General features: G+C 43.0%; 1 protein-coding gene and 1 long non-coding RNA gene across 6 annotated transcripts in view; one reads left to right on the top strand and one right to left on the bottom strand.

The window, feature by feature from the left end:
• The window catches only part of LOC140606295 (uncharacterized), a 100,149-nt gene extending 77,685 nt beyond the window's left edge, over positions 1–22,464 (bottom strand). For 3 of the 4 annotated variants that reach the window (XR_012008645.1, XR_012008643.1, XR_012008644.1), the window contains exons 1-2: positions 22,397–22,461; positions 22,200–22,303 (exon numbers count right to left, since the gene is read on the bottom strand). This is a non-coding gene — a long non-coding RNA (uncharacterized lncRNA). Of the gene's footprint in view, positions 1–22,199; positions 22,304–22,396 lie in introns of all 4 variants that reach the window. The other variant, XR_012008646.1, reaches the window with a different exon arrangement.
• ASIC2 (acid sensing ion channel subunit 2) overlaps positions 1–27,924 on the top strand; it is a 995,000-nt gene that overhangs the window by 644,217 nt on the left and 322,859 nt on the right. The gene's annotated exons all lie outside the window — the stretch shown is intronic.

The following is a 27,924-nucleotide window of genomic DNA, read 5'->3' as shown; positions in this document are numbered from 1 at the left end:
AAAAGAGATGTGGTACTCTCCAGTTAGTGCCTGAATGCTTAGCATTCAAGTGTCTGTTGTGTCTGTTACATATTAGTCACTTGGAGGTCTTCATTGGAAATGCAAAGGTGAAGGCCCTAATGGAAGTATTCCAATGTGTTGGAGGAACTAAAATAAGGGTTGTGGTAGGAAATCAGAGAGCTACACAGACAATGGCACTAAATGAGACCAGAGAACTGTTCTGATGGGCGACTCATGGACCATGTTAAGGATGCTAATGTGATTGTTTAAAAGGCATAGAGCAGGGGTAGCATAATCAGAGAGTACTCTTGTTCCTGGTTAGAGCATGGTCTGGTGATGGATGTAATTTAGACTCCAGGTGAGGGATGGCTATATCTTGGATGAAGGTGGTAGCAGAGTTGTTGGAGACAGGTGGGTGGATCTAGGCTTTACTGAATAAGTAAAATGAGCAAAACTTAGTGATTGATTAGATCACTGTCAAGTTAGAAAGATGTCAATATATTCTGGACTCTCAACTGAGTGTGCAATGGTGCTAGTGGTATCATTTACTGGAATACAGAATACATGCAAAGTACAAGTGGTAAATGGTAAGAGTAGAGGTGGGTGAGGGTGGTGGTATGGGAGAAGATAGTGAATCCAGTGTTAGACATTTAAGGTAGAAGCTGAGTGTGAGGCAGTCACATGGAGAAGAAAAGTGGGTACTTGGAGACACAGGTAGATCTCTAGAGGTTGGGGTGGAGATAGAAGTTTTAGTTATCAACTTAGAGATGGCTGTCAAAGATGTGTACATATGGGAGAAAGCTCCTTTGGGGAAATAGAGGAGAAAAATAATTCATTTCAGTTGAGCAAACATCTTCCTTGTGCCAGGTACAGCTAGATACAAAGATGAATAAGACAAAGTGCCTTTGGTCTGTTAGATAATTACCTATAGTATGGTAGATACCAGGAATAGACATTCACCAAGAAAGAGAGGGTGGTGTGATCATCTCTGCCACTCAGTTAGTAGTAGGTGGGGGTCCACGAGCCTGGATCTCTTGCCACTATAGAAGTCCCTTGCTCACCATGCAATGTCTTATCTTTACGAAGACTTTGTCATTCTTCCTTACAGTCTTCAACCAGCCATGAGATGGGGATTTTTCTGCCCTTCCACCCATTCTTTGCAGACACAAACTCTACTTTTTTGCATCCTGTTGATTTTTCCCTGCAATAGAAATCCCTTTCCCAGCTTCCCCAGCAACTCTCCTCACCAAAACTTTGCAGAGTTGCAAAACTTTTGACTTCCAGAAGGCCTCTTCAGAAAAGTGAAACTAATGAACTCACTGCATTACGCAGCTGTCTCCATTAGTAATGAAATCCTTTTATTACAAGGGATTAGTTTAAAACATGTTATTAAACAGATCAAAATGAGCAATAGCAATGAAAGTCGTTAAAATGCAAGGCATACGAGAGAACAGCTTTCCCTCTGAAATAAGAGAAATCTGGAAGTTACGATTGGAATGATTTTGTGTGGGAGGAAAATGAGAAGGACGTGCTGCACGGAATGATGGGATGCAGGGACAACAGGTACAGCTTAGAATGGCAGGACTCACCTAGGACTAAGCAGAGATGGTGAAAAGAGCAGTCCCCAGTGTAATCCAAAGGCAAGGGCACAGGAATTGAGAAGGGATGGATGAAGAGGCCAGGAAAAACCTAGTAGAAGACCAGCTGTTCCATTTTGTATTCATAGCACAGTAACAATGGCTAATATATGTTGAGTGCTTATTGTGGGTTACCTTTTGCTAAGTTTTGTATTTGGACATCTTATTTAATCCTTACAACAACCTATGAAGTAGGTAATGTTATCAACCCCATTTTATAGACAAGGAAACTGAGCCTTAAGAAGTTCATACCTTGCCCAACTCACAACGAGTAAAGGCTAAGAATGGGATTTGGAATTAAGTCAAGTATATTTGACTTCAGAACCTGATCTCCTAACCACTATGCTATGAGGGAAGAGCTTAATGTAACAGAGTTATGGCCCTGTCCTCCAGGGGTTTACCATGGCATTGGGAGTATGAGTGAAATTTATGGATAACAATGCAAACAACCCAGTTTTCAAAGGAGTATAGGTCACAGCTAGGGGGCTCCAGCTCAATAGTCCAAGGATTCAGATTTAGTTGGATACACCTCAGGACTGAATCTATGTGCATATGTAAACAAGGATCCTTACAGAAAGAAGCTTACCCTGAGCACAGAGAGAAAGAACAGAGGGACACAACCTTCTTTCAAGGTCAATAATCTGCCTTTGGCAGGACAGATACAGTATGGTATGCATCTCTATTAATGAACACTTGTCCATTGTCCTCCCCTACCTCTCCGGAATGGGATTACCCGAGGAAACTCAGATTATTAAAGTAACATGAAAACAAATGTAATTTGGAATTTTAGCCTCTCAAGTGTGGATGGCACCTGGAAGTTGACACATCCTTCCAACATTGTATTCCTTTCTTTAACATTCCTGACAAACAGTGCAAGTAAAGGAGAGCCCCAGCATCATAGGGTAGCTCATTCCCCTGGTAAGTAGCACTGACTTATTAGAACATTCTTACGTAGAGCAGAAATATGTCTGGCTGACACTTTTACCAATTAACATTAATTCCTTCCATTAGCCTTACAAAATGACTTTTCAATGTGACAAAATTGGATATTTGCAAAGGGTGGTCATGTTCCATCTTCAGCCCAGATTCTACAGGGTAACATTCTCCTGGTTTCTTGGACTTCAGTGCCTTTTGTATGAGGTCACTTTTCTCAGGACATGGACCACTTTGTCATTGCCTCACTTAAAGTATGGGGGCCAGAACTGAGCATCACACCCCAAATGCTATCAGATCAACCGGACTAGTGGGACATTACCTCCTTCCTTCTGGAACCCCTACTTTTAATAATGCACACTCAGCTTCCATTCCTTTTTTTTTTATTTTTTTTATTTATTTATGATAGTCATACAGAGAGAGAGAGAGAGACAGAGGCAGAGACACAGGCAGAGGGAGAAGCAGGCTCCATGCACCGGGAGCCCGATGTGGGATTCGATCCCGGGTCTCCAGGATCGCGCCCTGAGCCAAAGGCAGGCGCTAAACCGCTGCGCCACCCAGGGATCCTCAGCTTCCATTCCTAATGGCCACACCACTCTCTGGCTTGTGTCAACTCATTCTTAAGTAAACAAGCGTTTGCCCCACATGATTCTGCTAAGTCACACCACCCTCTTCCAATCCCTGTGCAGTTGGTTTCTGGACCTAGTATTAATCTCTGCTAAATGAGCTGACCCTTTGTTCCAGCTTATTGTGATCATTTTGGATCCTGATTCTGTCATCTGACATAATCACCATCCCTGCCACTGTCTTGTCATCTGCAAATTTGATGAGCAAAACTCATTGTATTTTTCTGAGTCATTGACAGAAACATGGGATTTGTTAGGCCAAGAATGCAGCGTAGGGTGGGGCCCTGATGCTGGCTAAAACTGACTGTCTCCAGATGTCTAGACATTGAGACACGGAAAAATTGATCCACTGGGTCAAAGTCACAAAAGGGCAGAGTATGAGTCAAAAGGTCAATGTACTATTGATATTGGGATGAGTTTCTGCCATGAAGCCTGCAATTGTCAGTCATTCAATGACAATTTCCTGTGCATCCATTTCTTGACATCAGCAACCTGGAAAGTACACTCTACTCTTAGGAAATAGGGGCTAAACATGCATTCTTACATGGACATCTTGGGCACAAACACAATTCCAGCATGACCAAACCTATAAGCTGTCTAATGAAAGGAAAAGATACACAATCAAGTAATTGCAATCTATGTGATAAATGCTCTCCCACAGGAGTGGACAAATTGCTGTGGAACCCTGCTAGGGAGATGTGAGCTCTACAGAAGGGACTTTAAAAACAGAAAAGGTGGACAGCCCTGGTGGCGCAGCAGTTTGGCGCTGCCTGCAATCTGGGGTGTGATCCTGGAGACCTGGGATCGAGTCCCACATCAGGCTCCCTGCGTGGAGCCTGCTTCTCCCTCTGCCTGTGTCTCTGCTTCTCTCTCTCTTTGTGTGTCTATGAATAAATAAATAAAATCTTAAAAAAAACAACAACAGAAAAGGTGACATTTGAGCTAGGCTCAAGGAGGCATGGGAGTTTGCTTGGTGAAGAAATAGGAAAGATATTCTAGGCAGAAGGGACTACAGGCACAAAAATGTGGACCAGAAAGACGTTGTAAATCTGGGAAACAACAAGAAATCTGGGGGCCTGGGGCATGTAGAAAATAAAGCTAAAAAATTATTTGTCCTCATCTGCTTCAACACTCACTAAGTTCCTCTTGTGTACTGAGTATTGTGTTTACCTCTAGGGGATGAAAAAGGCATAGTCCTTGCCTCAGGAGCTTACTAATTGGGTAGACCTGCACAAGTTACTTATCCCCTCTGAACCTCTGTATCCTCAGTAAGACAAAGATCATCAAAATCATGTTACTGGGGACTGAATGAGAATGTTTGTAGGGTATCCAGCCCAGTGCTTGACACACAATAGGTCAAACACATAGCAACAGCCCTCCTATTTTCTTTGTATGAGTTTCTGGTATAGGGCTGAGTTTCCATGGCCATGGCCCCATCACTTAAATTGAGAGTCTCTGAAATCCTGCTTCTGATGTAGCCTCCTGTCACAAGGAAGCCCATTTAGGGGTCTGGTGACATCTTCCCTCAGCATTCTGACAGAGGGGCTTCCAACCCAAGCCACACTCCAGTGTCTCTGGGAAGAATCACACTTGGTATAAAATTTCTGCATCATTGATTCTTTATTCACCTGGAAAGAAGGTACTCATTTTCCATTTATGTCTCTTTGCATCTTGTTTTGGGTGTGAACTGGTATGGCCCAGATACCAGATCCAGGTTAAAATGGATTCTAAAAGGTACTAGGATTGGAATAGACCCACCCACTGAGACTGTTTTTCCCGCTTGAGTGCTGGGAGCATCCCAGAGATGGAGCTGGTATCTGGTATCTGCCCCAGCAATGAGAGAATAATCCAGGTGGTCAGCACCAGGGATATACAATGAAGGGTTCATGCAGGGCCTCGCAGCAAAGAACTAAGAGTCACTGAGTACCTACCACATGACAATTAAAATATGCATTACAAAATGTTTCTCAAATTCTTACTTGTCATAAACACCACCAAATAGTTTATATACCGCACCTCAGTTCATCCTTACACTACTTTAGGGACTGGGTACAGTTCTGGTTTCTACAAAGAAATCCAAGACTCAGGGGATCTCTGGGTGGCTCAGTGGTTTAGCGCTGCCCTCAGCTCAGGGCTTGATCCTGGAGACTCGGGATCGAGTCCCACATCAGGCTCCGTGCATGGGGTCTACTTCTCCCTCTGCCTGTGTCTCTGCCTCTCTCTCTCTCTCTCTGTCTCTCATGAATAAATAAATACAAGCTTTAAAAAAATTGTTTTAAAGAAATCTGAGACTCAGAAAATCAGATGTGCCAACTCTTCCCATGAATTATCTCATATTTTTCCTCAGAATGAACTTCCTGGTGTTATCATCACTAAAATCACTTGGTCACTGAGGAGCAGAGGAGGGACTGAGAGTTTCAGTGTCTCACTCTGGGGCGTGTACTAGTAGTGGCAGAGTTGAGTTGGAACTGTCTGACTCTAGAGTCAGAGCTTTCCCTATCTGCCTTGATAAGAGGACCCAAGAGCAAAGAGTCTGATGAAGGAGGCTTATGGCTGTGCTGGACCTGCAGAAGGTGAAAGCAGTGATGAAAGTCTTGGACAATAGAGTCAGAGGCTTGGAGGTTGTCCTGTTGATCCCTCACTCAGGGCACAAACATTCCCCAAAGAGCCCCTGTATTGTAGGAGGCCTGAATATGGGCTGCACTGAAGAAAGAATAGGGATCCAGCTGTGGGACTCAGAGGTAGCAGCCACTGACACAAACAGGGTCCTACACACCATGCCATAGCCCAGGGAGAGTGTGATGAAGGTGGCCCCAAGCAAGTCAGCTTCCCTCAGTTTCAATGAAAAAAAAAAAAAAAAAAAAAAGAGTGCCTGACATGGCATTTACAGTAAGAACAACAATAACAACAAAAACAAAACCTGGAAAGCTTTGGTTTCAGAACTAATAAATCCTCTGTGAACAACCCTGGTGCCAGCTGAAGATGGGATAACAATTCTTCACCATGTTCTTAATAGACAAAAAAAAAGTACAGTCACCCACTAAGTGTTGGTACAAGCCCCCTGCTGAGAAAAGCCACCGGTCTCCCTCTCCAAGGCCCCACACCCTGCCACCTAGAACTGTGAGCAGTGATTCCAGCTCTTCTTTAAAATAAAAAGTGCCTTCACTGTCCTATCTTCACTGTTTCTCTTCACTGGAGCAATTCTGGGTGAGTGTGCAGTGTGGGTGCTCGGCAGCAAGAGCATGCACAAAAGGCATGGTTTGGAGCATGTTAACCACAGTAGTGGCACATCACCTATTTGCAAGGGAAGGCTGGACCTAGCAGAGGCCACAGAGATACCCAGGGCTGGCAAAATGCAGAACAGTAGCAATTAGGAAGCATTCATGAAAAACCCTTCTTCAATGCAGACCCGTAGTCAGGCCTCCCACAGAGCAGGGACTGTGTTGAGGAAGGGAGGGGGCAAGTGTTTGTTCCCTGGATGACGGATCAAGGGAACAGCCTCACAGTCTGTGACTACGATGTCCAAGGCTGCAGAAGGACCAGCCTTTGAAAAACTGATGACTACCTTCCAGTGTAGGATGCCTGCCACTCTAGGAATTTAAAACTGAGAGCTTGATGCAGAACATGGAGGCAAGAATGTGAATTCTGAATACAGAAGCGTCTGGACACAGAGAAGTCTCTGTTCTGGCCAGCTGTGTGATTGTGGGCATGCCACTTAACCTCCCTGAGCCTGTTATTTTTCTCCCATGTAAGATGAAGGTGTCTTCTACCTCGAAGATGGAATTTACATAGTAGGTACCTAATTAGTGTTTATAGCATTATCACTATCATCATGTATGTGATGATAGTCAGCATGACCAGTTCTTAACAAAGTCCTACCGTGGGCCTACTCTGTGCAAGATAGTCAATGCCTACTATGGGTCGAGCACCAAAGTCAAGTATTGAGAACAATTGGAGATATGTACGTGGAGTCGGTTGAACTTGGTCTGTTGTCTTTAGCCCTGTCTTCAGGTTACAAGCCATATCATCCCTTTCCCTACTCACTTTCTCACCACCAACACCCTCTATTCACCACGGCAAAGGTTGTATCAGCCGTAACTGATCTGTGTGCCACAGTTGATCATCTAAAAGCTGCTTGAGATAGATCACCTTGATGATCCTCACAGTATTCCTGGGAAGAAAAATCAAGCAAATCTGATTGCCTACATTTCACAAGATGCCTTAAAGGAGCAGCACAAGGTGCAAGGGTGTGAGGTTTAGAATATGTAACAGGAGCCTCCAGACCGTGTTTGAACATACACAGGAATTCTGACCTCCTGATCAGGTACTGGATGCTAGAGCCCTCTGGAATCTAAGTATATGGGAGATGGGTTGTGGATAACGTGCTAGAACCAAATGGCTTCCTGAATGCTGACAAAGGAAGAGAAATAGGTATTGTGTGTGCCCCCAGGCACTGTATTCAGTGCTCTGCTTACTGGACTTATCTAATCATCACAAACACTGAGGTGGTATAAATTATCATTATCCCCATTTTACAGATGAGAAAACAGACTTGAGAAGAGTACATAACTTGATCGGTCTCTGACATAGCAAACAAGTGACAGAGCCAGGATTTGGAGGCAGGTCTGCTCACTACAAAGTGTGGCTGGTCAGAGCTCCTACCCTGCTGCCTCCTCAAACAACCATCACCACTACTGAAGACAACCTGGTTTTGGGTCCTTTGCTCTAGGTCCAGTCACTAACTCCATGTTTTGCATACATTGTCTCATCTAATGCTCCTAAAAACCATCAAATGCTAGTATCTGTGGAGATTTTTTATGGTTACAAAGTATCTTTCCCAGTTATTGGTGATCAGTTTAGTCATGCTATAAATGCTGGAAATAGGAAAATGAGACCCAGAGAGGTTAGATAATTCCCCAAAGTTATATGCAAGGTTTGTGTTTCTAAATACCACGTCCATTCTGTAGGCTGCCCTTCCAACTTCCTTCCTCTTTTGTTCTTCCATCTTAGATCCAAAGAAGATCAGTGCCATTCCTCAGGTGGACAAAATTAAGGCTCAGGAAATGAAGTTGTTGCACAGACTCAGAGAAGTAGAAACATCCACTAATATGAAGAATCCCCAAGACCTGGCATTTTTCTAAGACTAGTTGTCCTCCTGCCAGTTCATTTTCAATAATTGGTCATTTAAAATCATCCCCTACCAATAAATAGCCTGCTCCATAATTCAATTTGCATTGCATTTTGTCAATTCAACTGCCCTGCCTCTTGAGGGGGCTCTATCCACATGCTTGGGGAACCAGTCAGTGTTGAGAAAAAAGAGCATGAACCAGCTGGAATGGAGCCAGAAGGGAGGAGAGTAAGGTGGAGGCCAGTCCCAGGCACTTTCCTGGACCAGCAGACAAACTCATCATTCATGGCAGGACCGTGCAGCTGCCAGCCTCAAAGCCAGCTGAGGCAGCCTGTGGGGTTCAGAGGCCAGATGCTCTCTGCCTAGGAATTCACTAAGTAACATAGGGAATGGGGTTTCCCTTAATGTTATCACCTAAGCCTTTTAGCCAAAGCTAGTGATCACAACATTTAGCCAACAAAGAGGGCAAAGGGAAGAAACATGCACAGCACATCTTTATGTGTTGTGCTCATGATATGACTGCAATAATCTCTAATGAAGACATTGTGATTGAAATATAAGAAAGGGAGGAAGAAGCTGAGGCACTGAGATAAGTGACTTGCCTAAAGGTCACATGGCTGTAAGTGCCACTTGAATCCTAGACTGACTGGCTCCAAATCATCTATGCTATGCTCAGTAGGCAAGAGTGCTATCCAGTCTTACCTTATGCCCACTGTGGGGGGCATCAGCATTCCCTGTGGAGTAGGGGTAATAGAAATCCTGCTATACAGGGCTCTACCCATTAGGCTGCTGAACTGGTATTGCTCAGCACCCTATGGAACCTTAATGTATTCTCATCTTATATTATGAGAAAATAACATGGAATGATCTCTGGGTTCTTTCATATTCTGGCACTGAGGCCCAGAGAGGGCCAATGACTTGCTTAGAGTGACGGCGTCTAGATTGACTAAGTCATATGCGTTCCAAGATTGGAAATAAGTCCTGGGAAGTGAGGGTCAGAGGAGTCAGAGGTTGAAAGAATATAAACAGTCTTCGTGGAGAAATGATTTTTTTTTTTAACTAAACCTAGACGAATAGTGTGATGCTGTCAGATTGCAGAATTGTATGTAGAAGGACTGGGGATCTGGAAGAGAAAAGAAAGTGGACAAATTACAGAAGATTAGAATCAAATAGATTGGAGAATTCCCAAGTATTCCTGTTTGTCTGGAGAGTGAGGTAGAGAGAAGGGACAGTGCAGGGTGAATGTGGTCAGGTCAAAGCCACCGTGAAATTGGACATAAGAGGATGGCAATGAGAAGTTAGTGAAACTTAGTATATAAGGGAAATTCACAAGGGGTCATTGCAACCATTTTTTAAAGCCTTTACTTTGTAAAAGTATTTTCCAGCTAGGTTGATCCAAATAGGGAAAAACTTTCCACCCTTTGGAACATAACAAATCCAGATTTGAATGCCAACTTCTCTTAAAGATTGTGGGACCCCTAATAAATTACTTGGCCTTTCTAATCCTTAATTTCTTCATTAATAAAAAGAGATCCTCAAACCTCTTCTCTGAGATGATTGTGAGGATTGAAAATAATTTAGGTAAAACATATAGGAGAGTGCCAGGGCCATGATCAATGCCCAATAATTGCTGCCTAAGATTGCAATGATGATGAATTATTCAGTGAAGCCAGCTGAAGAATTTTATTCATAGAGGCAATGTATTGTAATGATCCACATCATGGACTCTGGAGCTGTGTAAACTTTAACAATAACTTAATTTCACCTCTTTTTTTCATTTTCCTTGCTTTTAAAGTAAGGGCAGTAATAGTACCTGCTTCCAAGAGTTATTATAAATATTAAGTGAGTTAATATGTATAGAACACCTACAACAGTGCTCAGCACAGAATAAGTTCTCAATAAATGTAAGTTATTCCCACATGCTCATTGAAGAGCAGCTTGAGATACACAGTTTTGGACTGACTTACAGAATTGATGAAAAAAAAAATGTGGTTCAAAGGAGCACTCAGTAACTAGTCCCTCACCTAACTGTGTTTTTTTTTTTTTCTGTGTTTTTATTTTACATTTTACCATATTTTATTTTCTTTATACTGCTTATATTACACTGGTTGTATTTTATATTCATTAATTTATTTTCTGAATCCCCCAATAAAATGTAGGTCTGTGAGGGAAGAGACTATCAATTTGCTTCATTCTTTTATTTATACTGTGTGCAATTGTGACTGGCACATAAAAGGCATTCAGAAAATGTTTTGTTTGGAATTTTACTGTGATGTATTTAGGTGTCATTTCCATTATGTTTATTTGCTTGGAACTATCTGAACTTATTGACTCTGCAAATGTGTATCTTTAGTAAATTTAGGAAAATTTTGATTATTTCTTCACTTTTATTTTTTCTGTCCTATTTTCTATTATCTCTTTCTGGGACTCCAATTACACCTATGTTAGAATTTTCAACATTGTCCTACAGGTCACTGAATCTGTTCATTTTTCTTTCTAGTTTTTTCCTCTCTATTTTTTAGATTAAATAATTTATATTAATCTCTTTTAATTTTATAATGCTTTTATAATTTCTGATCTGTTATTGAAATCAGTAAAAGATATCATTTATGTTGTATTTTTTTCAGTTCTAGAATTTCCATTTGGTTCTCCTTTGTGTCTCTACTGAGATGTTTTTCTTTTATCTTTTTTAATCATTAGAAGTGTATTTTCCTTTATGTCCTTGAGCAAAGTTATGATAGCTGCTTTAAAATACATTATATACATTATATATATACGTATATACATTATATACATTATGATAGCTGCTTTAAAATGCATCTGTTAATTTTAACATCTGGGTCATTTCAAGCTCAGTTTCCATTTATTGCCTTTTTTCTAGGTTCACATTTTTCTGTTTCTCAAAATATCTAGTAATTTTGAACTATATCTTAAGCATTGTGGTTGATATATTATGGAGATTCTGAATCCTGTTATGATCATTTAAATATTACCTTTTCTTTTTTTTTCAGAAAGCAGTTAACTTGGATGAACTCAACCTTTGTCTCCCTAGTGATGGGTAGCAGCTGAAATCTCAGTTCAGTTATTTTTTTCCCTTAGTTGAGTTGCTTGGATCTGCTCTGCATATGTGTAGTTCGGGGTTGCTCAGCCAACAAATTGAGAAAAATATATACACCAAATTTAGGGCTCCCCCTCTATGGCTCTCTCCTTCCTGGTATCTCCCTCCTTCTGTTTTCTAGCTGCTGTGCTCATCCAGAATTCTGTCTTCTGATTTTTCAAGCCAGTAAGACTAAGGATTTTCTATATGAGATTTAGTTTCCTCATGTAGCACAGCAAACCGGGTCCTGCCACTAAGCAAAAAATCATAAAAATGTGAAATTCAGCTAGTTTCATTCTTTTCTTCTGAATTCAGACCCTCTTCAAGTTCTCCCCGTTTTCAGTTGCTCTCTAGTGCCTTCAAGTTGTTTTTTTTTATTTATTTTATTTATTTATTCATGAGAGACAGAGAGAGAGAGGCAGAGACACAGGCAGAGGGAGAAGCAGGCTCCATGCAGGAAGCCCGATGTGGGACTCGAACCCAGGAATCCGGGATCACGCCCTCAGCCAAAGGCAGGCGCTCAACCTCTGAGCCACTCGAGAGCGTCCCAAGTTTTTTTTTTTTAATATTTTGTCCAGAGTCAATAGATGTCATCTGTGGGACAGGTGGTCCAATAAGAGCTATTCCTTCACTATCAGATGCAGAACCTCCATAAATGTTTTTGATTAAAAAATTTACATGCACTATAACTGCACAGAATCAGACTTTGAGAACTCAACCCCCATCATTTCATGAAACAGTTTTTTGACCTCTATGCTTTTAAACACTACAGCCAAGATTTATGTCTCAACATTGACTGTCAAAAGCATTTGACATAGTTGATTACTTACATCAAATGCTTTTGAAACATCTTCTTTGCTTGGATTTTGAAACACTACTCTCTCTTGACTCTCCTTTTACTCACTGGTTATTCCTTCTCAATCTTATACTTGATTTTCCTCATCTCTCCAACTTCTAAGCACTGGAATGTCCTAAGGCACATCCATCTTTTCTTAATCCTTAGAGTATCTCATCCAGTCTCATGGCTTTACACACCACCCATATACTAACAGTTCCCAAATCTATATCTTCAGCCCAGACATCACCAGATCTCCAGATTCAAAGAATCTAACTGCCTATTCAATATCTTCATTTGGATGTCTAATAGACATGCTAAACTCAGTATGTCCATAACCAAATTCTTATTTGGACCAAAACTGCTTATCTTTCACTCTTCTCCATCTCAGTAAATTGCTACTTAAGGCTTTCAGTTACTCAGACCAAAACTTTGGACCCATCTCTCATTGCTTTTCTTTTTCATAATCCACATTACGTCTATTAGATCTACCCTCAAAAATATTTCCAGAATCTGTCTGCTTCTCACTACCCCCACTCCTTCCACCAGGATTCCTGCCACCATTATCTCCCTGTAGATTATTTCAGAGCCTCCTAACAGGTCTCCCTGCTTCTTTTCTTGCACCCCCTTTAATCCACTCTTTATATAGCAACCAAAAATACAAGACATACTGTGGCACTTAGCTGCTATAATCTTTTAATGATTCCCCATCTCATTCATGGTGAAAGTTGAACTCTTTACAAAGGCCTGAAAAGCCCCACATGGTCTGCCTGTTGCCTCATTGACCTCATCTCCTGCTAGTCTCCTTCTCCTTCTCTTTGTTGCAGGAACACAGGCCAACTTGCTTCTCTTTGAACATACTGGCACAATCCTGCCTCAGGGCCTTTTGGTGTGCTGTTTCCTCTACTGGAAGATACTTCCATCAGAGAGCCACATGGCTCACTTTCTTGTTTCCCTCATCCCTATTCAAATGTTACCCTATCAGTGGGGCCTTACCTGACCAACCTGTTAAAAGAGCAAACATCCCCGTCACACCACTCTGTCCCCTTAACCTATTTTTCAAAATAGCATTTATCATCATCTGGCATACTATGTATGTATTTCTTTCTTCATTAAATAATTTCCCTCCTCAGTAGAACATAAACTCCATGGGGACTATTTTGTTCCCTGTTGTGTACCTACAATCTCAGTAGTATCTAGAACATGATAGGCATTCAGTAATATCTTTTGAATAGATGATTGAATGAATAAGTAATTACAACTTGGGCTCAGAATTGTCTAAGGAATATTTGAAAAATTCAGATTTCTTAGATTCTTAAATATAGATTCTTAGGCCCAGTAGAGATGTAATTGAGGGCAGAATCTACGAGAGTCCCAACCTGTCAGGGCTTCAGTTTCTTCATTTTTAAAATAAAGATAATTCTTCATACCTCTCAGGCTATGGTTCAAAGTAGGATGATCTTTGTACAAAAGTGTTCAGCAATTTATTCAGCATAGAGAAGGTGCTTAAGCATTGAAAGACTCCTCCTCTATCAGTTAAAAGATTGACTCAAGGCCCCATGGGAGCCAACTGGGGATTAAACCTGTTTCCTGGAATCCTGCTTTGTGACTCCACACACAGGTCCATATAATCTTACACTCACACCTTCTGTATCTACCACTATGCTGAGGGAGGGCTCTGCCAAAATCCACATTCCTTTTTTCCTAGTGTAGAAACTTATTCCTCTGCATTTCGGTCCAAGTGTACCACACTCCCTATAGACTGCATTACAAATCAGCGGTCTGGCATCTAGGGGCATACTGTCCTTTCTCTCCAGATTTGTTCACAGGTAGTGCTTGTTAGCTCTGCCATTGGAGGTTCAGAACCAGTCCCCACACTGATCCTGAGCCCCCCTCCCATCCTACCACTGCCCATGAGCAGAGCTCAAGAGCACTGCTGATGGAGACAGCCCCCAGGCCCCTACCTGAATAAAATGTGAGGTTCCAAGGAACGTGAAGAGAGAAAAGGGGGGGGCTCTCCTGCAACTGGAAACAGCCCTTCTGCCCTAACACCAGCTGCCCGCCACCTCAATACCACGTAACTTGTTATGGTCACCCCCAACACCCTCATTCCACCACACACTCAGCTCTGCTACAGTTCTCTGAAAAATGGGTGCTCCGAGCAGAAAGTATATGAGCTGGCTCAGCCCCTATACCATCCCGTCTGGTTTGGTTCTAGCTTCAAGAGACGTGGAGAGGGTCAGCCTGGGGAGGCGGGCAGATTTCTTTCCATGAGTATTCTTTCTGGTCCCATTTCTCCTGGGGCTCAGACTATTGTCTGGGGTCTCCACACTCCCGATGGTATGACTATCCTCTGGACTTCCCCCACTAACCTCCACCTGGGATAACACAGAGATCTCTTCCCAGGTCCCCAACTCAAATAAACATACACAATCACTTTAGCTTTCTCTTTTCAATTTCCGATTCATTTCAGAGGCTGTGGAACTAATCTTCTCAGAGCCCTGAGGCACAATCTCTGAGGATTAGAGTCCCTCCAGACCTCATTCCCATGAAGAGGAAACACACTGCTTTGAAATTTGCTTTTTTTGTCTACCATTTATGTTCACCCTCTACCCATCTCAAAAGCATATCTTAAAGTGTATTTAAAGTTCGCAAGTGCTTTTCACACACGTCTTGTCATTTGATTCCTTCCCTTTGCCCTGATGAGCATAGAATAATCCCATTTTACAGGTGAAAAAACTGAGGTGCAGGGTAAGTATGTAACATAACTAGGTCACAGGAGTAAGTAAGCTGCAAAGTTAAGATGTAAAAACCAAGTCTTGGGGGAGGGGAAGGGAAGATTTTAATAAGATTGCCACTGGGCTTCAAAAAGGCCAACTGGCTTTCTGTTGTATTTTTTTTTAGCTGTTTGCAGTGCAATCAATGATGTGGTACCTTCCCATAAGCCTCTTGTTTTTGACAATGCTTGCTTCCTGCTCACTTCTGCACATGTATACACACACACACACACACACACACACACAGCTGGGAACTTGCCCCAGTGGCAGGCTCCTAAATAACAGTTGCAAAGCTCTCCCAAGTCCTGCTTTTCTACTCCACCATGCTGTGCTCAAGAAAGGATCCCAGTAGGGATTCTTCAAATCAAATAGTTCCTGGAGATATATTTCCCAACACAAATCAAGGATCTGCTTTGTACTTTCTGAGTTTCACTCCAGCTGAGAGACATGGAATCCCTATGCCCCTCCCTCCAACCTGCTTCCAAAGATGGGCCAAGGTCTTTGAGTGACATTGCCCTGACCTGGTTTGGATTGCTAGGGAGCCAGAGCTCCCTCCCTCTAGCCTCCCCCCAGCAGGAGACCTATCCTTGATGAAAGTCTTGCACCTGCATTTCCATTTCCCCTTATGTTGATGTTCTGTGGTCGGAATCCACACATTCCAGGCTAATTTATTGGAAAGCAAAGTGTGGCATGCATGCCTAGCTACTTATTTTGCCAGTGATGCTAGGCTGCCCATTTAGGGACTTTGTTCTTTGAGCAGAAAAGGCAATTATGGAGCATTTTGGATGGGGGAATGTGCTGGAATTATGCTCAATCCAATCTGGAAAGGTTGTTCAGGCTTGCATTATAGACTCCTTTTTTTTTGCCCCCTCAGTTACAGGGACTGAGCCTCACATCAGCCATTCCCAGGGTGGATGTTAGAGGATGCTGTCTCACCTCACTAATGCCATCAGCAGAGCCTAGAAATAGTCTTCTCATCAGCATCATTGGGGGCATCATTTCTGGCCCCGTGTTCCTCAGGACCTTGATATTAGGAATTGAGACCTCCTTGAAAGACAGCCCTGCAGAAATCTGGTTAATTCATTTGGGATGTGACTCATGGGGTTGAAAGTGAAGAAAATTGACAACAATCGGGTACCCTTTCGTGATGCCCAAGCACCACTATGTGTCCTGCACTAAGACTATGGATCATAGAAGAGGCATACAATCAACAACAACAATAGCTGTAACCGTGCTCTAACAGAAAGAACATTGTCTTCAGCACCCAGCACCAGGTACATTTGAACTGGAATATCAGGTCCACCTCTTACTACCTGAGTGACCTTGGGTGAGTCGTAGGGCCTCTCTGTCCTGCTTCCTTAGCTATAACATGGGGTGATGAGTCCTATTTTGTAAGATTATTATGAGGAGTAAGTGACATAATATGGGTAGAGTGCCCCGCACACAGTATGGCATGTTGTAAGTGTACAATTAAAGCATCTTCCTGTGCATTATGTCATCGGATCCCCAGAACAGCCCAGGAAGAGACAAACAGTCTGGAGTTACTCCCACTCACAGAAAGGAAAGGAAGTTTCAAGGAGGTAAAGTGACTTGTCTGCAGTCACACGGAGAAAGCAAGGGGAGAGCAAGGACTTCATCTTGTCTGATTCCTACCTCTGGATTCTTTCCAACTAGGTGACTCAGGCTCATCCATCACTTTTCCAAAGCATCTAGCTCATTCTCAAAGTGGATTCAGGTCCCAGAGACATTCCCTACTCTAAACTTTTCTTGGCTCCTCATGTGTCAAGTCCATCACTTCCGGAAAAGGAGGATCTGGGACAGGCCCTTACTTGACTCCCTGGGAGAACTTCTTAGCAATGGATATTTGATTGGGACACTTAACATCTTTGGATATTTTGGTCCCTGGGGTCTCTTTGCATTTGCTCCCAGTGTTTTACTTATGGTGGTCTTCATTGGGAAACAGAAAGATCTTGTCATCTGCACCTCCAATCTCTTTTCTCTATCCCTGAAGAATAAGAAGGTTGTGGGGTTGTGTCTGGACAGTTTAAGTTTTGGTGAGTATTGCCTGAGAAGGTGAGGTTTATGAGTATTATAGACTGAATGTGTGTATTCTCCCACAATTTGTATGTTGAAGCCCTAACATGATGGTATTTGGAGGTGTGGCCTTTAGGAGGTATTAGAGTCCCGAATGTGGAGCTTACAAAATGGGATCAGTAGTCTTATAAGAAGAGAGCAGAGCTTGCTTATTCTTTGTCATGTTAAGATCACAGCAAGAAGGCAGCTGGCTGCAGGCCAAAAAGAGAGCTCTCACCAGGAACTGAATTAGCTGATGCCTTGATCTTGGACTTCCCAGCCTCCAGAATTGTGAGAAACAAATGTTTAAGCCACCCATTCTATGGTATTCTGTTATATTCTGTTAATGCAAGCCTGAGCTAAGACAACCAAAGAGAACATTTCCTTCCAAACTGTCCAATGCCTGGTATCCAGGCCCTTCTCCAGGGCCTCACATGAAAAGTCTGTGCCATGATGGAGGACCTTGAACTAAGATGGTAGAAAGAGAGAGCAGAGGAGGAAAGCCAGCAGATGCAGAAATTTCATCACCAGTGAGGAATATAAAGATGGTGGCCAAAAAAGCAACATCCAAACAAAGGGGCAAGATGAAGCCTTCAATGGGGAGGAATCAAGAAGTGAAAGGTACCAAGGGTCAACAGCAAGATGGAAAGTAGACGGTGATGGAACTCGACAAGCAGCTCAGCACTGAAGCTGTGAAAAATGCTCTCCAAATTTGCTCTGATTAATCTAATACTTCATAAAAAATTGCCCCAATTCTTAATGGGCTTAAAACAACCACTTATTATGCTTACAGATTGGGGGTCAAGAATTCAATAGGACACAATAGGAAAGTCTTTTCTCTGAACTTTGATGTGTGGGCCATCAGTTGGAAGCCTCCAGAACTGGAAATTAGAATCATCTGAAGGTTCATTCACTGGCGGTTGATACTGGGAAGACTCAGATAGCCAGCAGCTGGGGCTCTGTGAGCATCTCTTTCTGTCTCTATGTGGCTTCTCTATGTTGTCTCTCCAACATGGCAGCTTTAGGGTATCCAGACTTCTCACGTGTCTGCTTAGGACCCCCAATGTGCAAATTGACAGCAGGTGAAAACCCTATCACTTTTTGTGACCTAGGCTCAGAAGTCACGCAATGCCCTACCACAATGTTCTGCTAATCAAGGAAGTTACAAAGGTCCACCAAGTTCAAGAAGAGGGAATATAAATCTTACTTCTTGCTGAATGAGTGTCGATGTCACACTGTAAGAAGAACATGTGGAATGGGACACATATATGTGAAGCAATCTTATAAAATACAATCGGAAAAAAAATAAAATAATAATAAAATAAAATAAAATAATAAAATAAAATAAAATAAAATAAAATAAAATAAAATAAAATAAAATAAAATAAAATAAAATAAAATAAAATAAAATAAAATACAATACAATACAACCGGGCTCCATGTCCAGTCTCCTCTCTGTGGTACTTTCTCATGCTGCATTGGTTAGTGTGTGTGAAACCACAAAAGCACAGACTCTGGGTCTCCCCTTGAAAGGACAGGACTAGAGATGGGAACACCCACAGCTTAGACGAAGGGGTACTTGGCATATTCCTTTAGAGAAGCGTGAAGCATTTTCTGGTTGGCCAGCTATGATGGACAGGAGTGTTGAGGTCTCTGTCATGGCTGTATTACTGCTTTGCTTTGTGAGGTTTTTTTTAGGGATGGTAAAAATATTGTCTCTGTCAATTTCCCATACTTTTTGGTAAAGATCTTTCTGAAAACTAAGCCTATGTCTGTGATGCCGAGAAAACCCAAAAGGTGGCTCTGATTTTTCTCACAGCTGAGTAAGAGGCAGGGAGGAATAGGTCTCCCTAACAACAAGCAGGAAGGAGAGCAGGTATCAGCATGAACCCCCAGCAGGGAGGCAAACTCAGGGCAGCAAAGATGCATTGCCCCTCCCATCCCACCTTTCTCTGGAGAGCTCCTCTTAGCTCAGCCCTAGAGCGTTTTGTATTTATGTTGAGTGAGATTCTTTCACAGATAGAGGCAGAAGAAGGATCAAAGTGGGAGCACCTCCAGGGAGAGGTGAAATGCCAGAGGGGTAGTACTACCAGCACTTGAACGACTGTCTTCCCCACCAGAATATTCCTCAAGGGAGTTCATAGAGTTTATCCTCTGTATATTATGCAATTTCACCCTCAACATCTTCCTTGCCCTACCCTACCCTCCCACCTTTGAGCCTCTGGCATCCTCCCTGCTCAACCAAACTCACAAAAAATGCATTTCCTATTAGAGTTCCCCAAAGGAAACACCAGCATGATGGAGCACACAGATTCACTAAGAAACTGCAAAAGGTCTTCCTCCACTCTCCATTACCATGCAAAAGGGCCTGGTGGAGACCCTATGGCTAGCTGAATTCTAGTATTTCCTAAAGTATCCACCACATAGTACATGCACAGGATTTGCTAAATCATGTAAGCATAGGTAATGCTGAGTACATAAAACACTGAAGGTGTGTATATTTGCCACCCACAGCATTTCCCACCCAGCAAAGAGTATGCTAATTGCAAACATTTCTCATTATTCATTAATGGAGTGTATGAGGTTCTCAAGGACCTAAAGCCCAACCATTTTTGTCCTGTGCTGATAGAAATACTATAGTTGGACCTTGAAAGCTATATTCCACTTTTTTATTTGTCATCCATTTGTTCACTTAAAAAATATTCATTGATTATTGTGCTGTGCTTGGCCTTGAAGATAAGCAGTAAAGAGCCCCCACCCTTGAGTGTTCCTAGTGGAAAGCAATGAAATAAAGAAATATTTTAGTGAGTATTATAAAAGAGAAAACTGTGAGCTGTGGGAACCTGTAATAGGATCCTTGATCTAGATTTAAGGAAGGAGAACTCAAAGAAGGCTTCCTGGAGGAAGTGAAGCCTGAACTGAGTTTTGAGCCGTAAGAGAAAATTAGCGAGGAAAATATGAGAGAAGGGAGGGAGCACACGTATAGGGCATGAGACAGTATGGTACCTCTAATGAACTGAGAGGAGCTCAGAGCATCTCAGGAGAAAGGGAGAGTGGAGAGCCTTAAATGCTGTACTGAAGAGTTTGGGCTTTCTCCAGAATTATGCAATCATAAAACTAGCTTAAAACTTGTGATTTAATTCAGATAAAGTCAGTGGGTTGATAATTACTAAGATCATCTCCAAGAGTAAATGATAATGAAGTTGTCTTAGTGTCATCAAGAGTAAGGTTCAGCTGTTGGCTTTGATGCTCCCCATTCCTCCTAGGAGGGTTCGTGAGTAGGAAGCAGACAGCATCTGCTCTAGATCAACCTTGTCCACCTAGTCACTGATCCTGACCTCTAGGACACACATGCTTGCTCCAACCTGCCTTCGTTCATCAACTTGAACTTGACCTGTGGTCTTTGCCTGCTCCTCCCAACTTAGCTGGACAATTGATTGAGCCCCTCTGGGTGAGTCCCACCATGTTACTGCTCTTGTTCCAAAGATTCAGCTGTAATTAAACTTTAAAACAGGGGATCCCTGGGTGGCTCAGAGGTTTAGCACCTGCCTTTGGCCCAGGATGTGGTCCTGGAGTCCCGGGATGGAGTCCCACATCAGGCTCCCTGCATGGAGCCTGCTTCTCCCTCTGCCTGTGTCTCTGCCTCTCTCTGTGTGTCTCTCATGAATAAATAAATTAAAAAAAAACCCTTTAAAACAATAAAATATTCTACCTTCCCATTCTAACCTTAGTGACTATGCTTGCTATCTGTTGACTGCTGATTGGATATCTTGGGATTATGGGCAATTAAAGATAAAAGGGACCATCATGCCCAAACCTCTCATTAGAGCTAATGCCAGAGAGAAGAAATGGCTTCCCCAGGAATAGGCTCATTGGAGGGTCTTCTGATTCTCAGGCTGGTGAGCAGCCCATGGATTGCCTCTTAGTAGAAGGAACTGACAAGCTAGTAAATACAGTGGGTAACAGGCACTTACAGCTTGGGCTTGAAGATTTTCTTTTAGACAACTCCCTTGGACTCCAAGGACTGAATCTTGTAAAGTGGGGTTTATTAATGCATCTCATAAAGGCTACCTGAGTACTTGCTGTGTGTCAAGCTCTATAGGAGACACCAGGGAGCCAAAGGAAAGCAAGACCCATTTCTTGCCAGAGAAGCCTATGTTCCACTGAGGAGGCAGATGACAAATGATAATTATGCAGTGTGAAAAGTGTCACGGCACTTGAACGCTGTAATGGAGGAATCTTCATGACCAAGTCCCTGGTTGGCTCCTGAGAGCAGCTATTGCTTCTGGGTAGACACAGGAAAAATTAGTGGGATCATAGGATTTGGTTTGAGAGTCTCACTCTGACCTACCTTTAAGTCATTAAAAGGTTAAATGTCATTTCCATAAACAAAGCAGAGAATCACAGATCATTAAGTCCAACCCCACACTTATGAGAATAGGCAACTGAGGCCCAGGAGGGGAAGTGACTTGGCCAAGGTCACTGTGTTAAGGTTCCTGCCTCTAAACTGCCCTTCTGACTTGCATTAGAGAAGCAGTACAGTGCTGCAGAAAAAGTGCTGGACTCATTGTTATAGACTGAAACTTTGTGTCCCTCCAAATTCATGTACTAAAGCCCTAGCCCCCAGGGTGATGGTATTTGGAGATGGGACGTTTAGGTGGTAATTAGGTTTGGATGAAGTCATGAGGGTGGGGTTCTCATGATGAATCCATGTCCCTTTAAGGAAAGACCCAGAGAGCTCACCCCCTCTCCAGGAGTATTCCCTGAGGAAAGGCCGTGTGAGCACATACAGAGAAAGCAGCCATCTGCAAGTGGACAGAAAACCCTCACCAGGAATCAAATCAGCCGGGACCTTAATCCTGGACTTCCTGGACTCCAGGACTGTGAGAGATAAATGCCAGTTATTGAAATCACTCAATCTGTGGATTTTGTTATGGTGCATGAGCAGACTAAGACATCCACATCCACAGTGTGTTTCTCAACAGATCACTGTCCTTCTCTGGGCCTCAGTTTCCCTGAATGTCAAAGGAGAGTATTGGGCCAAAAAGGTCTCAGAGACTCCTTCCAGCTCTGAGATGTGATGTGACAATTACCTAGTGAAGAAAGCGGCTGAAAACCAAAGCAGCTCCCCAGACTTCCCTGGCCACTAGCTCAGGGAGGCTGGCAGTGGGTGGTGCCCAGAGCCCAGGTGGCTGCCCTAGAAAAGAGTGAGATGAGGCAGGGGGTAGCATTAACATTCCTCCAACACATGCCCAGGAGTTTAAAGGGCCCAGATGGGAAGCAAACAAACCCTCTGACGTGCTCTGAGCCATAGATCACCTTCCATAGCAGCCGCCACTACTCACTCTCCTGTTGCCGTGGCAACTTTTCTCTGGATTCTTCTAATTTCCCAACACTCAGCTCCAGGAGCAGGGCCCAACTGACCTACAAGTGGAGACCACACAGACCCAGGACATGGAGGCTGGACCAAGAAGGGCATGGGCGTCACAGCCCGGAATGCAGGGCTGGGATTTTGACCCAGGTGTGTCAAGTTGTTCTCATCTTTCCTCTGTAAACATTGTCTCACAGCAAAGCTCAGAAAGAGCTGAGAACAGAGAGGAGGATTTTTTACATTATAAATCACCGTGGTTTTATGAAACTATGGTTTTTCTCTAAATACTCATTTGTAGCAGCAATGGTCACTGCTCTGCTCCACAGTGAACTTGCTGAGTGACCTTGGGCAAGCCACTTAATCTTGCAAGGTTGTGCTTTTCCTAAAGCCTAAAAATGAGCTAATAATTCAATTCAGAAGCTGGGCTGCAAGCGCTCTCCTGCTCTTCCCCCTGCCTGAGGCTCTGCAGGTGAGCAGGTGAGATATTCGAAGAGTCTCCTCTTGGCAAATGACAGTCTTTTGAAATGTAAGGTTTACCAGTGATCCTATCCCCCACCCCACATTATTATTGATGCACTTAAAAGCTGATTTTCTGAGCATTTCTTTTTTCTTATATATAAGGAAAAATGCTCTAGGGGCCAATATATTAGGTAACTCCCGATTTTCAATCAAGAGGAAATAGAAGCGAAGTATGTCTGAAATTATCATCAAAGTCATTAGAATAGGATTTTTCTTATCAGACTTCAATACACACAGGTATAATATTAGGAAGACATCTATTTATGTAAGTTGGGCAATTCCAAAATTGATATGTCACCCACCTCATGATAGAGTCAAGTGTCTTCCTCCCCTCTTCCATCCCTCTCTATCTAATATGTATTCAGTAGATGCTCAAACCGTGCCAAGTCTGGTGCCTGTTATTCAAAGGCATGTAAGGAGTGCCTGCTCTGTCAGGCACTATGCTACAGCTAGAGATGCAGGGTAACAAGCAAGGCTGCTGTTCTGGAGGAGCACAAGATCTGTAATGACAGACACAGGAGCAAGGGTGTCCCACCTATTCATTACCTTCTCAGTCTTCCAATGAGCTGGTGAGGGAAGTGTTACCATTTGCCATTTCAGATGGAAGAACTGACACACTGAGGTCAAGTGCTGTCATATCTGCAAGGTCTCTGCTTGACCCAGTTTGGACCCCTGGTCCTCCCCCTCCATGTTACATTCCCCAGGATCACCCCAAGCTAGCCCTGAGGCCCTGTCCTCCCTAGTTCCCATCTGCAGCTCCAGCCTTGTCTTCCTCTCCACCTTTGCGGACATTATAGAGCCATAACCCATGGTTTGCTCATCCGTAGACCTCACACCACTACTTACCCATGGATCCTTGGGCCACCAGAGCATTTGAGAATGCTGTTTGAGGAGTTTGAGAACCCCTGAAATTTCATGCAAAATTTTGGTTGAAAGGGAACATGTGCAATTTGAAGGGAGATAAGCTAGATCATTCATCAGAATCTCCAAGGGGTCCAGAGCCCATCCACGGGAAAATTACTTGAAAATTACTACATTTGTCCCCCTGAGTTCCTATTTGCTCCTCCACAGAGCCTGGTGCTCAGCCAGTTATGCAGGAAGAAAGGGTGGAAGAGGGGATGAGACACCACTGTCCCCACCTAGTTCTACTGCATGGAGTATAACGTAAAGCAGATCTACAGCCAACCCTCAATTCCTGCTCTTAATGAGATTTGTCTGGAAGAGGAAGAGAGAAATGAAGAAGTAATCAGAGGGACCACAAAGCTGAATGAAGGTCAAGGAGAAAAGACTCAAGAAGATAGAGATGCCAGCCACTCAGAGAAATGCTGAAGGGGCAGGAGTCCGAAAGGGATATAATGGCCTTACCAAAGTTACAACTCAATCAGTTCATCAGCAAATAACTTCAAGTACCTTCTATGGTACAGAAATCATTCCAAATGCCTTACTTTATGAGTCATAAATTGCCCAGGCACTGGGGTAATGGAAAGGGCTCTGGGCTTGGACCCTGGAGATTTGCATCTGGACTAGATTCTGGTCATCATCATCACTATAACCTTGGGTAAGAGTCATTGAACCACAGTGATAAACCTTACCTGTAGAATCAGGGCATTATCCTGACCTGGCTTCCATGGTTCTTGCCCTGAGGCTCAGATCTGATACTGCTGATACTGGATGTTCTTACAAGTAGGGCAGTTACCACCTACGGAGGTCAGACTGACAGATTCCAACATTTAAAAACAAGTTCATTGTTGTGAACATCTCCCATCTCTGTGTGCCAACAGAACTAACATGAAGTGACAGATGCAAAGAGCTATTTGCTTATTACTCTCCCAACCACACCCCACCTCTTACCCTCAGGCCACTTTGTACAAGCCTCTGTTCTCACCCTGCCCTAGCAGGTTCTCAGTGGGTTCAGCCTTCCCACCCAAGACCTTTGGATTGTCCTTTATTCCACCATCCACTACCGCTACTCATGGGGCTTCCCATTTGCTCTCTCAGCCCTATTCCTGTAATGAATGTCATGGTTCATCTCAGTGTGGATCCAGCATGTTACTACCCCTCCTTGCATATTCCCTTTGTCCTCCATTCCAGGCTGAGCCTCCTTACCTACACATTCCTCCCAGCCCTTTTCAGATTTCTGCAGTGGCCAGTGAGCATGAGAGCATATGTGCTTGTGCAGGCAGAAACTCAGGAGGGAGATCTGAAAACACTCTGAAACCTGTAAGGTAGTCTGCAGGCCCGAGGCATCATTGTTAGTCTTCTGGTGAGCTTAGGGCAGTGCACAGACTAAGGGAGGTGTCCAGAGTGAGAGGTGCCTTGTGGGACCCGAGCTGGTTGAAAGCGAGGGAATTCCTCTTTCCTTCCTCCTTCCTGAGGGTGCAAGAACTTAGGGCTCTGACTGGCCACAGGTGATAAATATATTTATGCTCAAGAGAAACAAGCAGCCATAGATCTTCTATATGGGAGGCAGTTTTCCTTTTATTTCAACCACACGAAATGGGGCCCAACCAATGAGCCAGTGCAGGAAAGAGATCAACACGGAATTGTAAAATGGCTGAGGCTAATAGCTCCGTTTAATAAAACCTGAAAAATAAAAGCCCTAAGAGCAGGTTGCTTCCCTGTGCTTTGGAAAGAAAAATTGCATATTAGAAGATTGGAGAAAACATACAAGGAAAAAGCTTAGGGTCTTTCTTCGGGGGCACTGGAGAGAGTGGGCTACAGGAGAGGCAACAGGTGTGCTGGGAAAAACTGGAGCCAGTCATGAAGATAGTTATGTATGTTGTCATTCATTTGGACATTTACTGAGAATCTGCCATGGGCAAGGTAAGCCCAAACAAGACAGGTCCAATCTCAGCCCCATTCCCTATGGCACTGCTTGCAAACATTCAGTCATTCCAATTCTACTTTCTTTGTTTAAAAAAAAAACTTAAAATTTTTAAATTTAATTTAATTTTTAATTAAAAAAATTTTAAATCACAGTTTTGAAGTGCTGGCTATATTTTCTCTAGTATGTATTAAAATACATACATCATCATAGACCCATGCTTGTCTGAGCTAATAACTACCTAAAGTTGTCTTGAGGCACCTGGGTGGCTCAGTTGGTTAAGCATCTGACTCTTGGTTTCTGCGTAAGTCACGATCTCATGGGTTGTATGTTCTGGGCTCTACGGTCATTGGGGAGTCTGATTGAAGATTCTCTTTCTGCCCTTCGTCCTACTTGTGTACACACACCCACTCTCTCTCAAAAATAAATAAATCTTAAAAAAATAAAATAAAGTTGTCTTGTGTACTATCAGTTACACATATACTACATGTTGGAAAATGCTACTAAATGGGGTGAAGTATCGAGAGTAATTTTGACATCATGCAATGGAAAATTCCAAGTAACTGGCTTAAGCAAAATAGGAAATTGTTTTTAATCTAACACAGAAGAAGTGTAGAGATAGATCATCCAAAGTCTGGTGTGCCTGCTCCAGGGTTATTAGATACTCAGACTCCTACTGTTCAGCAACACTATATCCTAGCATATGCTTCCAATCTCAAAGTCACCTCAACGCCCAGGATGGCTGCTACAACATCTGTATTCTGGGAGGTTGCAGGAAGGAAGGAAGGGGAAAAAGATATCCTGCCTTCTTAAATCAGTGCTCTTTGAGGAACTTTTCTACAAGTCCCCCCAGTGATTTCTTTTACATCATTTTACCTGGAACTTTGTCAGCTAGCTAGCTACACCTTAAGCTCCAAGGAAGCAGTTTCGTTTTATGAGTGAGAATCAGTCCTAGGTACCTCTTGAGTGCCGAGCCTCCCTATTTGGACTCCAGTGCTTGTCTGAACTTCTGTCCTGGCTCTAGCCTTGACTTTAAGCTGTGTACATCAGAACTAAGGCTTGACCCTGAAGTCTAGATCAGGTTAAGTGGTGGTGGCAAGACACTATCACTTTGTTTTCATCTGACTCTTTCTTCTAAAAAGGGATCCTGCTTTAGGAACTCATTTTATTGAGTTATATGTACCTTTTTGACCTAAAATGTAGACTCTACTTATACTGAAAATCAGTATACCTAGATTCTAGGTATCAGTATACCTAGATTTCTACCTAGAAAACTTTTCCAACTTACCTATACTCCAACTCTAGACTAGAGCCTTCAGACATTAATTTCTGTTCAGATCACACTAGAGTTGGCTTTCTATCTTCCTTGCCCTCAGCATCACTTGAATTGATTATTCAACTTGTTCTGACTGGCCTACCTGTTGTGGCATGCACAAATGAAAATAAAAAGTAGGGAGAGACGGGACTCAAGAGGTACCTAGAACTTAATTCTAACTCATAACGCAAAACTGCTCCCCTCTTGCCATTGAGCTTGATGAGTAGCCAGGGCCATGCTACTCAGATATATCAGATATATCCAGTTCACATCTCTTTCCCCTATGTGATCTCTAGGAATTCTAGATTCTCTTCCCCTTCTGCTGTTCCTGTTATATGTTGTCCTTCGAGACATTTTTGCTTCTTCTACTGGGTCATAATGTTCCATATTGAAAAAGAATTCAGAGAATTCTCTGACTCTGTCTCCAACTGCTTCCAGTACAGTCTCCACTGTTCACTATTCCTAGGAAATGCAGGATCTTCAATAGCTGCACTCATCTCCTAGTGTGAGCTTTTTTTATTTTTTAATTTTTTTTAAAGATTTTATTTATTTATTCATGAAAGACACACACACACACACACACACACATACACACACAGAGGCAGAGACACAGGCAGAGGGAGAAGCAGGCTCCATGCAGGGAGCCCGATGTGGGACTCTCTCCCGGGACTCCAGGATCACGCCCTGAGCCGAAGGCAGGCGCTAAACCACTGAGCCACCCAGGGATCCCCTGAGCCTTTTTATTAATGTTTTCCTTAAAAATCCCTGAGCAACAGTATGTAACACGGT

This window comes from Canis lupus, chromosome 16, assembly GCF_048164855.1.
Source record: "Canis lupus baileyi chromosome 16, mCanLup2.hap1, whole genome shotgun sequence".
NCBI lineage: Eukaryota > Metazoa > Chordata > Mammalia > Carnivora > Canidae > Canis > Canis lupus.
Note: the sequence above shows the minus strand (reverse complement) of the source record. Positions and strands in the feature narration are given on the sequence as shown.